This window comes from Delphinapterus leucas, chromosome 14, assembly GCF_059928025.1.
Source record: "Delphinapterus leucas isolate spDelLeu-1000000601 "Yukka" chromosome 14, BTC_Dleu_Yukka2, whole genome shotgun sequence".
NCBI classification, from domain to species: domain Eukaryota; kingdom Metazoa; phylum Chordata; class Mammalia; order Artiodactyla; family Monodontidae; genus Delphinapterus; species Delphinapterus leucas.
Genome location: NC_143142.1, coordinates 5,778,845 through 5,792,343, shown reverse-complemented (window position 1 = coordinate 5,792,343; position 13,499 = coordinate 5,778,845). Strand labels below are relative to the sequence as shown.

At 54.8% G+C, this 13,499-nt stretch overlaps 1 protein-coding gene across 31 annotated transcripts in view; it reads right to left on the bottom strand.

Moving 5' to 3' along the window:
• The window catches only part of NCOR2 (nuclear receptor corepressor 2), a 224,483-nt gene that overhangs the window by 173,251 nt on the left and 37,733 nt on the right, over nucleotides 1-13,499 (bottom strand). Inside the window, exon 1 of one of the 31 annotated variants that reach the window (XM_089894359.1) lies at nucleotides 3,114-3,200. The exons of the other annotated variants lie outside the window; for them this stretch is intronic. The gene's annotated coding sequence lies outside the window, so the exon portion shown is untranslated. Of the gene's footprint in view, nucleotides 1-3,113; nucleotides 3,201-13,499 lie in introns of those variants that run through there. 31 annotated transcript variants of the gene reach the window in all.

Below are 13,499 nucleotides of genomic sequence, written 5' to 3'. Positions count from 1 at the left end.
CAACAGAGATAACCCAGCTCACTCTAGGGTTAGCTGGTTACACCCCAAAGGCCTTCTCACCACTGCTAGAGGCAGGAAGGAGTCCGAGGGAAACCAGTACCTACCACAGGGAACAGCAGAAGGTACGGCTGCACCCACAGGACAGAGCAAGGAGGTCAAAGTGCTCAGAGTAAAGGCGAGGTCAGCCACCCCAGGAGTGAGCCCACAGACAGAGCTGAGAACAAGTCCCACCTTGGGGCTGCAAAGACAGGCCTCAGAGGAGGTGACTGAGACGTGTGAGCTCTGGGTGGGCCCAGGAAGTGAGGGAAGGGGCCCAGAGTCTAGGCTTTCTGGCTTTCACAGGTCATGAGCCCAGCACCCTGTCCAGCTGACAAGTGGGGAGAGAAGAAGGAGGGGACCGAGGCTCAGAGAGGGCAAACAACCTCCCCAGGGTCACCCAGCGAAAGAACCTCCACACACAGGCTCTGGCTTGGGGTTTGAGTCCCAGCTCCGGCCCTTACAAACTGTGTGCCCTTGGGTGGGTCACCTGACCCGAGCCTCAGTGTTATCCTCTGAGAAGTGGGGCTCATACAGCACGCTCCCTTCCCGTGGCTGATTCCGGTATGAAATGAGATAGTGTGGGGCAAACTACAGCCATCACATCAGGGTTATAATAGTACCAATGACAGCACCCCTCCCCCTCAGCACGTGCCAGCACCTTCCTAGGCACTTGGCATGAACCAACACATCTAATCTTCGTGCCAACCCTGTGAGGTACCAAACACTACCCCCCTTTTACAGATGAGGAATACTGAGGCACTGCAGGGTTAAGCCACGTGCTGTAATTCACACAGCTACAAAGGAGCACACTGGGATCAAACCCAGGACAGCCAGGCCCCAGAGCCTGTGCTCTCTTTCTTTTTAGATCACTGTAGATTCACAGCAGCTGTAAGAAATAATACAGCTGGATCCCGTGGACCCTTTAGCCAGCTCCCCCCAATGGTATCATCCTTATAATAGCTGCAACCAGGAAACTGACATTGATACAACTGGCCTTATTCAGATCTCGGGGGTTTATGTGTGCTCACGTGTGTGTGTGTGTGTGTGTGTGTGTGTGTGTGTAGATTTATGCACTATTATCTCAGTGTAGATTCGTGTGGCCACCACCAACGATGCAGGACAGTTCCACCGCAAGGGTCTCCTCTGCGACCTCTGGTCTGAGCCACCACATGTGACTGTCTTTCTCTGTGGATGGGGGATCGAGTCCCCAAGACCCTCAGGGCAGGGCAGTGGTGGCAACAACATAGCTCTGTGGCTGACCCAGGTGGGCACTGAGGGCTTGGGGGCAGCAGAGGGACACTCGTGGGATCCTCGGCTGCACAGGCCTTTCCCGAGGCCCCAGGAGAGGCCTGAGGACGGTCCCCAGGAGAGGAGTGGGACAGCGGGCAGTTGGAGTGGGCAGCCTGGACACCAGGGAATTCCCCACTGGTTCCTGCTGGCCTCAGAGGAGAGGCCCCGAGCCAGCCGCTGGCCCAGCATCCGGTGTCACTTACAAACACAGGACAGTTGCCACCCTTGGCGGGAGAGCCAGCCCTGTGCACCCGGCCCCCAGCCACGCCAGGCGCCGTCAGGGTGCCTGGCCCAGGCTTGGTGAGGGACAGGGCAGAAATAGGCACGCAATGGGGAAGCCCCAGGGACCGCAGCCCAGGTCCAAATGCAGATCGAGGCTGGGGCTGGGGAGGGACCCTTCTCACGTCGCTGGAGTTTCACTTCTATAAAATAGGAGGGCTCTCAACAGGGAAGAAAAGAAAAACCGATGGAGACCAAGATGTAACTAACTTAATGCAAGCTTGTGGTCTACACTGACGGAGCCTCCCCACACCTGCCCACTTGAGGCCCCTGCGGGTGTGTCTCGGCTTTCTCCAAGGCAATGTGTGGGCTGCTCTCCCTGAATGGACAGGAGAACTGAGGCTCCATGGGGCTCCACGACCTGTCCAAGGTCACCCTGTCTGTGAGGGGTGGAGCAGGGACCATTCATTAGCCCCCTTAACGCCATTCAACAACTTAGGGGTGGAGACAGATGAAGTATCCATTTGCCAGATGGGGAAACCGAGGCTCAGAGCTGTGAAGTGACTTGTTCAAGATCACACAGCCGGGATGTGAACCCAGGCAGTCTGGCCACAGAGCGAACCAGGAGCCTGCATCCCTCCCCCCACCTCATCCTCACGCCTGTGTGGCCCCTATTACTGCCCCATTTGACAGGCAAGGAAACTGAGGTTCGCACAGGGGAGGCCCAATGTACAAAGGGACAGAACCAGGATTCAAACCCAGGTCCGTGGCAACCAAGCCACGCCGTCTGGGAACCCAGCCCTCCCCGGCCTGTGCTCACACGCCCCATGAGACGTCCCGCTGCCTCCCAACGGCCCCGGCGCACCCAGACCTCAGGACAAATCACTCCCTCATCCCCTCCGCTTGCAACTAAGGGCTCCTTGTGAGCTCGGGAAGCCCTTCCAACTTTCCAGTGTTTATCCCAGCTCCTCGCTGCCAGGTCCCTGGGCAAGCCTGGGCCAGTGGCGCTGATTTCAAACCAGACACGGGCGCCCAGCCAAGAGCCACCGCGGTGGGAGCCGAGCGCCGGGGCAGCCACAGCGCTGCCTGCACCTGGCCCCCCCCTTGCTCCATGGCCACTGAGGCACCGGCCCCCCAAATCCCCAGGCCCCCAACCCACCTCCCGGGGCCAACACCGATGAACAGACGCCAGGAGCACCACATCCCTGGCCCTGCCCGCTCCCCCGCAGGGACGCGCACAGTACGGGGGTTCCAGGAAAGCAGCACTGTGCCCCCCACGCATCACTCCCATCCTCCCGGGCCCGCTGCCTGCCCAGCACCCTTTCTGGGGCTTCAGCAACTCTGATAAGGCGTCAGGGACCACTGTGCCCCAGTCATCGCCCACCTGCCGGGGCAGAACTGGGGCGTCAGAGCACAAGCCCGTCGGCCACCAAATGGGGTCTCCGGCGCAGGTCCCGGTCCTCCTGCGATCTGTGGCCCCCAATATCTGCCCCCTCTCCCCCCGCCGGGCGGCCGGGTCACACCGCATCTCCCTGCCCACTGCCAAGCCCGGAAACTTCTCTTACCCGAGCACATGACCGGCCTCTCGCTCACGTCAGCTCCAAACACAACTTGAAGGAACTCTCCCACAAAAACAGAAAAAACAAAAAGAAAAGAAAAAGAAAGAGAAGTAGAAGGTGCCAGCAAGTGGGTCAGCGGAGTCCACACACACACATTGTTCTGCTGGCTTCCAGAGGACACGCCGCGTCCAACCTCAAACCCATCCTTCCTCCAGGGCTGACCCGGGAGAGGGGCGGCCCCGCCGAGCAGCCGTGCCGCCTTCCCGCGAGACTGCGGGCTCCCGCCCCGGCCGGGGGGGGCCCTGCAGCCGGCCCGGCCCCCCAGGCCCCCGGCCCGATGCCCCCCTTAGACGAGGTGGGCAGAGGTCCCCCAGGGACCACCCACGGGACCACCCGACCCACAGCAGGGTGAAAGCGCAGCGTTGGGCCCCAGGATCCCTGCTTGCCTCCTGCCCCTCCGGGCCTATAAACACAGGGAATTACATAAGTCCACTCCTCTCGTTGGGAAGCCAAAAGTACGAGCTTTTTCTCCTAGCCTTGGCAGTAAGTAATAATTCCTCATCGCCATGGTAACCCTGGCGGGCTTCCAGCCGACACTCCGGGAGCTGAAACACGGGGAGGCCTTTTTATAGCTCCGTAGAAAAACCTCACTGTTCACCGCTCGCAGGCGAAAGCGAGCTCCAGGCCAGCGTCTCCTCCTTAACCCGTCTCCTCCCAGCCGGACCGTCCACCCAGAGGGCAGCATGGCCGGCCCAGCCCGGACCCGGCGTGTACCCAAGCCGCTGCCCCTGTCCCTTCCCGGCCCTCCAGTCTCCAGGGTGACATGGCCACCGGGCAGGCTCTGTCTTTAATATATTTCTGCCCTTGTCATCTCAGGAAAAGCAAACATGACCCCCTCACATTGGTATTCTGAACCAGGGTTGTAACAGTGACAGGCCCAGAGGGTAAAAAAAGACAGCCACAAACACACACACACGCACGCACGCATGCACACAGTCCAAAATGGACAGCTTGGTGGTCAGCCAGGGGTCTGAACTTTGGCTGCAACTGGCTGTGTGACTCAGGGACAGGTCTGAGCTTCTCTGGGTGTCAGTTTCCCATCTGCAGCCGGGCAGGCTCTGCTCTGCTGCCCCAGCGCTCCGAGCACCAGCGGTGAGGTGTCAGGGGAAGCTCCAGAGGGATCTCCAGGCTCGCTCCCCTGCCCCCAGCAACCAGGAGTTGGGCCCAATGCTGTCTGCCTGAGATGACATCCTGAGCGATGCTGAGGGGTCCCACGGGATACAGAGGCAGGGACGGGCAGCACAGGCGGAAGGCACAGCAACTGCAAAGGTCTGGAGGCCGGATGGAGTTCGGTGTGTTGCAAAAGCGCAGAGAAAAATGGTGTGGCCGAGTGCAGTAGTGAAGCGGGGAGAGCATTAGAAGTCAAGGTCAGGGAGCGATGGGAGAGGAGTGGGGGAGGAACAGCACGAGAACTCTGGGCAAATCATGGAACTCCGTGGACTGGAGACCCTCCCCAGAATAATAATGACAACGACAGTTAACGGTAACACGTACTGTGTGTCCAGCGCTGTGTAAGCACTTCACATGTTAACCCATCTGTCCTCAGGACAGCACAACAAAAGGCAGGGGCACCCAATATACAAAGAAGGAAACAGGCTCAGAGAGGTCAAGTGGCTTGCCCAAGGTCACACAGCTGGAAAGTGGCTGAGCTGAGGTTTGAACCAGGCAAATCTGGCTTGCGTCAACCCTGCCATTGGGTATAGTCAGCAGGGATTCATAGAGTGTCTGGGGCAGATCACATTTGTATGTGACAAAGGTCCTTGGCCACTGAACTGGCCGGGGGACTGGAATGGCCACTAGGTGACCTGTGAAGAGGCCCCCGTGGAGGCCACATGTGTGCTGACTTTCATCAGCTCATCCTCCAGCCTCTCCCAGAGTATTGTGGAAGAATTCTACAGATCTGCCTTCTTTTATAGGTGGGGAAAACAAGGCACAGAAAGACGTGAGCGACCAAAAGCTATATTTTTAGACCAAAGATCCCGCCCATCTACTTTCACCCTGACTGCCAGGAGGCCATGAAGCTCAGGAACGGGCCAAACCGGCCCCACCAAAACACGGGCAGGCGGCGGGGCCCAAAGCAGCAGGCTCAGAACACACGGGTTCCTTTTGTTCTTTTCTGTTTCTTTTGACACAGACCTGCACCCAGACTTTCTCAGGGGCTGGCCCTGGAATCAGGAGTAACACATCCACAACCCCACCAGAGCTATTTATGCTTTGGGCAGGTTTGACGCTGGGCTGTGTCATTCCGGGGTCACTTTTTGTGTCTCTCTCCTCCAAGAAGCTGGGTAGCAAATGGTTTGCTGAGTGACTCTATGAAGATGGCAAACCATCACAAACCAGAAACAGCCCCTGGCAGCCCACTCTAGGCAGAGCCAGTCACCAAAACCAAGTTTACATTCAGAATAAGTTAGTGTGTGGTCGTCTGCTTAGCAAAAGAAGGCCTCATCCCCCAAGCCTCTGAGGGTGAGCATCCCTCGGTGCTCTGAAAAAAACCAAGACTCACCAACGTGTACTTCTAGGAACCTGTCTTCGGGCAAAGCTTTGGACGGTGGAAAAGATAAGTGAAGACGTTACAGGATACACTGTGATGGGGGCCACAGAAGCATGGGGTCCCCAAAAAGAGGCAGGAGGGGTCCCTAGACCAAGTGGCCCTGGGTAAGACCCCCAGCCTCTGCAGACATCAGTCTGCTCAGCTCTGAAATGGGGCACACCTGCCTGCTGTCTCTGTCAGGGTTAAGAGAAACTACATCTCTGGGGGCGCTCAAGGGACCAGAGGAGACCCACAGTCACAGCTCCTACTCAGCATCCAGCTCCAGGTGGAAGGGATCCCCACTCACTCCCTCCCCACGTGGCTGCCTCCTGACCCGGCCAGGCTCCGAGATAAGGTTGGAAGTAGGGGGACTTCCCTGGTGGCGCAGTGGTTAAGAATCCGCCTGCCAATGCAGAGGACACAGGTTCAAGCCCTGGTCTGGGAAGATTCCACATGCTCCGGAGCAACTAAGCCCGTGCGCCACAACTACTGAGCCTGCGCTCTAGAGCCCGTGAGCCACAACTACTGAGCCCGCGTGCTGCAACTACTGAGGCCCACGCGCCTAGAGCCTGTGAAGCCCACGCACCGCAACAAAGAGTAGCCCCCGCTCACCGCAACTAGAGAAAGCCCGCGCGCAGCAACCAAGACCCAACGCAGCCAAAATTTAATTAATTAATTAAGTTTAAAAAAAAGGTTGGGAGCAGGGTGGGGGCTGGGGGATGAGAGAGAAGGAGCTAGAAACGTCCAGCTGTGTTTTTACCTCTTCCTCTCCTTTACTGAACCCCAGTGCTCCCAGATTTGGGCGGTGACTACCCCCTCCCTGGGCAGCCTAGGTTTCCTCATCTGAAAAGCCACTTACAAGATGATTTTGTGGATGTCCATCCGCACAATGAAAGATTCTTCAGCCATAAAAAGGAATGAAGTACTGATTCATGCTACCACGTGGACGAACCTCAAAAACATCAATGGCAAGTGCAAGAGGCCAGACACAAAAGGTCACATTTTGTATGATCCCATTTATATGAAATGTCCAGAACAGGCAAATCCAGAGAGACAAAGCCAGCTGGTGGCTGCCAGGGGCTGCGAGGAGGCAGGATGGGCAGTGAGTGCCGTTGGGTTCAGAGTCCCCTTTTGGGGTGATGGAGATATTTTAGAAGTAGACAGAGAAGTTGGTTTACAGCATTGGTTTTTTTGTTTTTGTTTTTTTTGGGTTTTTTTGGTTGCACCATGCGCGTGGCATGCAGGATCTTAGTCCCTTGACCAGGGATTGAACCCGTGCCCCCTGCAGTGGAAGCGCAGAGTCTTAACCACTGGACCACCAGGGAAGTCCCTGTACAATGTCTGTTTGTTTGATTATTTATTTATTTATTTATGGCTGTGTTGGGTCTTCTTTGCTGTGCACGGGCTTTCCATTCATTCATTCATTCATTCATTCATTCATTCATTCATTTATGGCTGTGTTGGGTCTTCGTTGCTGTGCACGGGCTTTCCCTAGTTGCAGCGAGCGGGGACTACTCTTTATTGCAGTGCTCGGGCTTCACATTGCGGTGGCTTCTCTTGTTGCGGAGCACGGGCTCTAGGCGCGCAGGCTTCAGTAGTTGCAGCATGCGGGCTCAGTAGTTGTGGCGCACATGCAATCTTCCCAGACCAGGGATCGAACCCGTGTCCCCTGCGTTGGCAGGTGGATTCTTAACCACTGCGCCACCAGGGAAGTCCCAACATTGTTTACATACTAAAAAAACCCAATGAACTGTACACTTTCAAATGGTTAATTTTACGTGATGTGAATTTCGCCTCAATTCAAAATAAATAAAACGGTGGTTTGGTTGAATGGACACCATTCCAGTCCAGTTTACTGATCTTCTGAAAGCTGTGTCTACCTTTAAGAGTCCCTGACCTCAGGCCTGGAGACATCAGGCATTCAGCAAACATTTATGGAGTGCCAGCGATAGGCATTGGGCACAAAGAATAAGCAGGAACAAGACGAAGATCCCTGCCCTCGTGGGGGTAACCTGGGGAAACGTGAGGAATTCAGCCACAGATAAAAGATGTGATGAAATTCAAGAAGTGACAGCAGCTATGGACTGGTGGTTTCTGAGGTGGTGACGGCTCGACAGTGGCCTGGATGGAGTAAGAGAGACAGGTGTGGAAACTTCTCAGAGAACAGTATCCAAGCCGAGGAAACAGCCAGGGCAAAGGCCCTCAGGTAAGGCTGCATCGCACTTGGTGAGTTTCCAGGAGCAGCCAGGTGCCGGCGCAGCACGGCAGGGAAGGTCAGCCTACAAGGATCGTGTAGGTCTTCAGAGTCCACAAACAGATCTTTACGTGTGATTAAAATAAAATTCAGGGCTTCCCTGGTGGCGCAGTGGTTGAGATTCCGCCTGCCAATGCAGGGGACGCAGGCTCGTGTCCCGGTCCGGGAAGATCCCACATGCCGCAGAGCGGCTGGGCCCGTGAGTTATGGCCACTGGGCCTGCGCATCCGGAGCCTGTGCTCCACAACGGGAGAGGCCACAACGGTGAGAGGCCCGTGTACCGCAAAAAAACCCACAAAAACAAAAACAAATAAATAAATAAAATTCACAACTGCATTAGTTTCCTACGGCTGCTGAAACAAATTACTACAGACTGGACAGCTTGAAGCAAGAGCAGGGTGTTCTTTCACAGTGCGGGAGGCCAGCTGCCCCAAATCAAGGTGTCAGCAGAGCTGTGTTTCCCCCAAAGGCTCCTGGGGAGGATCCTTCCTTGCATCTTCCAGCTCCTGGTGGTACCAGGCTTCCTTGGCTTGTGGCCACATCACTCCCCTCTCTGCCTCTATCTTCACATGGCCTGCTCCCCAGTGTGTCTTCTTTTATAAGGACTTTTGTCATCAGATTTAGGGCCCACCCGAATCTAGGATGATCTCATCTTAGACCATTAACTTGATCACATCTGCAAAGACCCTATGTCCAAATGAGGTCACATTCACACGTTCCAAGTGGATATTTCTTTGGGGGACCACAACTCAAGCCACTGTCACAATCAAGACTCCCAATTCAGCAGCATCAAATGCCGGGAAACATCCCTCATCTCCTCCTCTCCTTTCCACACTGATTCCAGGGGACCAGGCTGGAAGCTGCAGGGGCAAATGCTTGAGCATCTTAAGGAAATCATCCATCCCCTCTCCCAGGGGGCCGCCTGCAGCTGGCCCTCTCCCGGCCTGTGCCAGACAAGAACAGACCCCAAAGAACCCAGACCCCCTTCCCTGAAAGACGTACCCATGAGCCACTCACAGTCAGTTGGCAGGAAAGGGGCCTCCCTGATGGGGAGCCTTTGCCCCTGAACGGAGACTTCCCCAGACCAAATGCACTGCACTTCATTACTTCTTCCAGGCACAAAAGCATCACAGTTAACCCCTTGGCAGTTGTGGCTAAAGGTAGTGATCTGTCCCTTAGGGCTGGCTTCCCGTGTGCTGTTTTTATTTATTTATTCATTTTTATTTATGGCTGCGCGCAGGCTTTCTCTAGTTGCGGCGAGCGGGGGCTACTCTTCACTGCGGTGCGTGGGCTTCTCATCGTGATGGCTTCTCTCGTTGCGGAGCACGGGCTCTAGGTGCGCGGGCTTCAGTAGTTGTGGCATGCAGGCTCAGTAGTTGTGGCTCACAGGCTCTAGAGCGCAGGCTCAGTAGTTGTGGCGCACGGGCTTAGCTGCTCTGCGGCACATGGGATCCTCCCAGACCAGGGCTCGAACCCACGTTCCCTGCATTGGCAGGAGGATTCTTAACCACTGCACCACCAGGGAAGTCCCTCTTTTTATTTTAAAAAGGTGCCGCTCCCACCCACAGCAGCTGTGAGCTGGCCGCAGGCAGGGCTAATTGCTCACATCGAATTGCAGTGCCATCCTGCAGCCAAGGGCATAGAGCAACTGGCAACGATGGCTGGGGCAGGGGAGCCCACGCCTGGGCAGCAGAGGAAGGAGGAGGTGTCCAGAAAAGCTCCTGGCCACCACCAGCCAGATGCCAGAACCCAACCCAGGAAGAACAAATTACACCAGACCAGGGACACACACTCCCAATGTGCCAGGCACTGGGGAGAACAGGTTTCACACCTGTGTGCTCCTTGATGCCTCACAACAATCCTACGGGGTGTTATCATCCCCATTTTACAGATGGGGAAACGAAGGAACAGAGAGGTGAAGTGACTTGCCCGAGGACACACAGCTAGTAGTGGCAAAGTCAGGATTTGAACACGGGGGGGTGTGATGCCCAAATCTACATCACTAACCACTAGGGTTTACTATCTCTCAGAACACGTTGAGCTCCTCTGGAGGGCTCTGGGAGAAATTCTGCAGCCCCAGGCCTCCACCTTTGGAAATGGTATCTCTCTGGAGGCATTAAACGTGAATTCTCAAGTCTTGGGACCATCTGTGACATTCCCTGGACCGGTGTGCCCAGATCACGGAGGACAAAATATTTTGAGATGAAAGTCACAGCTAAGAACAGAGGCCACAGAATGATGACAGCCAGCTGTGGCCAACAGGGAAGCTCTTTCTGGCACACATAATGTTTTTTTTAAAATTAGGACATTGCTTATAAAATCCAGATTTCCAGCTTCTCTTGGAAAAAAATCAGAATATCCAGCATGCCAGTTAGCCACAATCCCCACCCCTCCCTTTTGCCTCATTCCTTTTCCTCAGACTGCGCCTGAGTTTGGGACACTCCTTTCCCTCACCTTGGCCACCCCCCACCCCCAGTGTTAAAAATAGCTGAACAACCACTGAAGGCCTCACTTGGCAAGGAAATGGCAAAGAGAAACGAGTGCCATTCTTGGGGCTGCAGGTGACTCTCCCTCCCCCTTGGCTTGCTGTGCTGGTGGCATGAACCTGCCTGAGAAGAAGGCCCACACAGAAGGAAGCAGAGCTGAGACAGAGCCAGCTCTCCAAGGTGTGCTTTGAGCCCCTGGATCCAGCCATGCCTGAACTTGTCCTACCCTGGACTTTGCCATTAGGAGCTCCCATCAGTTCCTCCTTGTGGCCTAAACCTGAATGTGTCTCCACCACAACTCAGGAGCCCTAACTAATCACCCTCAGGTCTCACCTCAATTGATACTTGTCCAAAGAAGCCCGTCCTGACCACAGGCAAATTCGAAACTTGTTACGCTCCAGTGATACAGCCTGAACTCTGTCCACATGACCCTTACTGCTTAACTGACCCTCTCCCTCTGGACACTAAACTCCTCAAAGGCACGAACCATGCCTGAATTCCATCTGACCCCAGTGGCCTACAAATATCCAGAACATTCCAGTGCCCAATAAATGTAAATTAATCAACCAGCAAAAGAACAAACGGGAGAAACAAAAGCCACTAAACTTGATTTCTGCCTTAAACGTGGTAAAGGACCCAACCACTGAGGTCTATAGAACAGCCTCAGATCCAGAGAACTACTCCTGCTGCCCCTGGCTCTCAACATTCCTGAAACATCATGACCCCAGGGCCTTTGCACATGCTGTTCCCCCCCCCCACACACACACACCTAGCTGGCTCATCCCTCTTCCTTGCACAGGTCTGGTTCCTTCTTATGGTCCAGGTCTCAGTTCAACTGCCACCTCCTCAGAGATCACCCTTGATTCCTCTACCTAAGACGAGCCCCCCAGAAAGCACAGTCGTCCCACCCTGCGTTATTCCACGACCAGCATTTCCCTGCCTTGCAGTAGCATGTTTGTTTATTGTACTGCCCATCTCCCCATCAGTCCGTGGGATCCACAAGGCAAGGCCCTGGTGTCTTGTTTGCTGTGTATCACACCCTACTCCCAGGAGGCCATGGGGACACCAGGCTGGCTGCAATGAGGCAGGAAGCAGACCCTCATGTCCTGACCAGTCCTGACCAGCCCAGAGCAGCTGTTGCATGCCTGAGGGCCCTATGTTACACGGGGAGGCTGGCCCACCGCCGGTGCAGCCCTGCCAAGGGATTCATTCTGGCTCCAGGCTCAGGGAGGGCTGCAGGTGGTGCCTGCACAGACCCCATAATCAACAGCAGGTGCTGTGGAGTCAAGCTTCCTGGGTTCAAATCCCAGTTCTGCCAGCTGCCAGCTGTGTGACCTTGGAGAAGCCACTTAACCTCTCTGTGCCCACAGCATCCTTACATACAAAATGGGGATGATAATACTAGCCCCTACCTCGTAGGGCTGCCTCAGGAAGTACATTAGTGAATGTATATGATACATTTAGAACACAGCCTGGCATAAAGTAAATGTGCAGGAATCATTAGAAATTATAGGGTTAATAATAATGATAATGGCAAACTCTCACATAGCACTAAGGCAAGCAAGAAGTCAGGAAATGTTGGCTTGGGTAATAAATGCAGTATTTGCTCTGTGCCTGGTCCTGTTTGAAGTGCTTTACGCAGGAGTTCCTACAAGGTATGTTTGTTAATATTCATTCAACGTGCTTGTTCCAGCTCTTCCAGGCAGCCTCCCCGGATTGCTCCGACCCTCAGGAGCAACATGGACACACACAATTCCTCATGTGAGTCCGTCCTCAACTCCCCTCTCCGTCCCAGGCTACAGGGAGGGGCAGGAGAGCCCCCAAACCCCACGAGACTGAAGTCAGCACAAGGGTGTACATGCCCCACACCAGCCCAAGCTGCAGCCCCTGCTGGACTCCCCAAAATGCAGGCCCCATCGGGCACCCCAGAAAGTGAAACATGCTCCCTCACTGCAGTCTGCAGTGGGGCAACTCTTGGTGGAGGCCTGGGCATCCCAAGGGCATCCCAAGGGCTCAGGCCCCACTGCCCCTGACAGGGTCAGATGTCTGAGACACAGGGCACACCGTGAAAGAGGCAGTGACTTTGGCTGGGGGTCTGGGGTCTGCGTAGACGGCGTGTGAGAACAATACTGCCCCTCCAGCCACTGCCATCCTTTCTGTCCCCTAAATGATATGGGTGCAGCTGGTCTCCTGGCCACCCAGCACAGCAAGGACCCCAGCGAAGCTAGCCTTTGGCGTGCACAGGCCCTTCACTTCTCGGACAGGAGAGGCAGACCCCTCCATGCCAGGGACCTGATGTGGCCCCAAACCAGGTGGTAAGAGCTGGTTAGAATGCCGGCCCCAGCACCCACCTGCTGTGTGACCTCACTCAAGTCCCTCCACCTCATTGAGCCTCAGTTTCCTCATCTGGAAAATGGGTCTAACGATCATTATCACAGGCAGGAAAACGAGTGTCCAAAGAGACAGCAAATCAAAGCCACAAAAAAAGAAAGAGAAGATCTAGAAAGAGGCTATTTTAATTTCTGCAAATGGGCTTTTGCTTTGTCATTAAATGAAACAAAATTTTATTTCATGGTTCAGAATGGTTTCTGTTTGGGTTTACGGCAGTCCTGGAAGGAATGAGCTGATCTTTTTCAGCATTTAAGCCTCTGGGTGCCTTGAGCCACCCTAAGTTAGCATCTCCCTCAAAGGGCACACGCTCAGCAGAGACAGCACTCCAGGTAACCCACACAAGAGGACCTGGAGGCTAAGTCAGAAGACCTGGAAGGATGCGGGCTCTGGGGCAGACAGACTGGGTTCGAAACTCACTGGTTGTGTGACCTCAGGCAAGTCACTTAAGCTCTTTGCTCCTCAGTTTCTTCATCTGTAAAGTAGGAATGACAACAATCCCTACTTCACAGGGGGGTTGGAGGATTATATAAACTATAACAGGTAAAGTGCAACATGATTACTATGATAAACCCTGTTATTGTTATTGCTGTCATTTGCTGCAATTTCAAAAGGTTTAGAAACCCAACTGCAGGATAAAGACAAGTCCACCGGGATCCCTGGTGTCTGGGGGA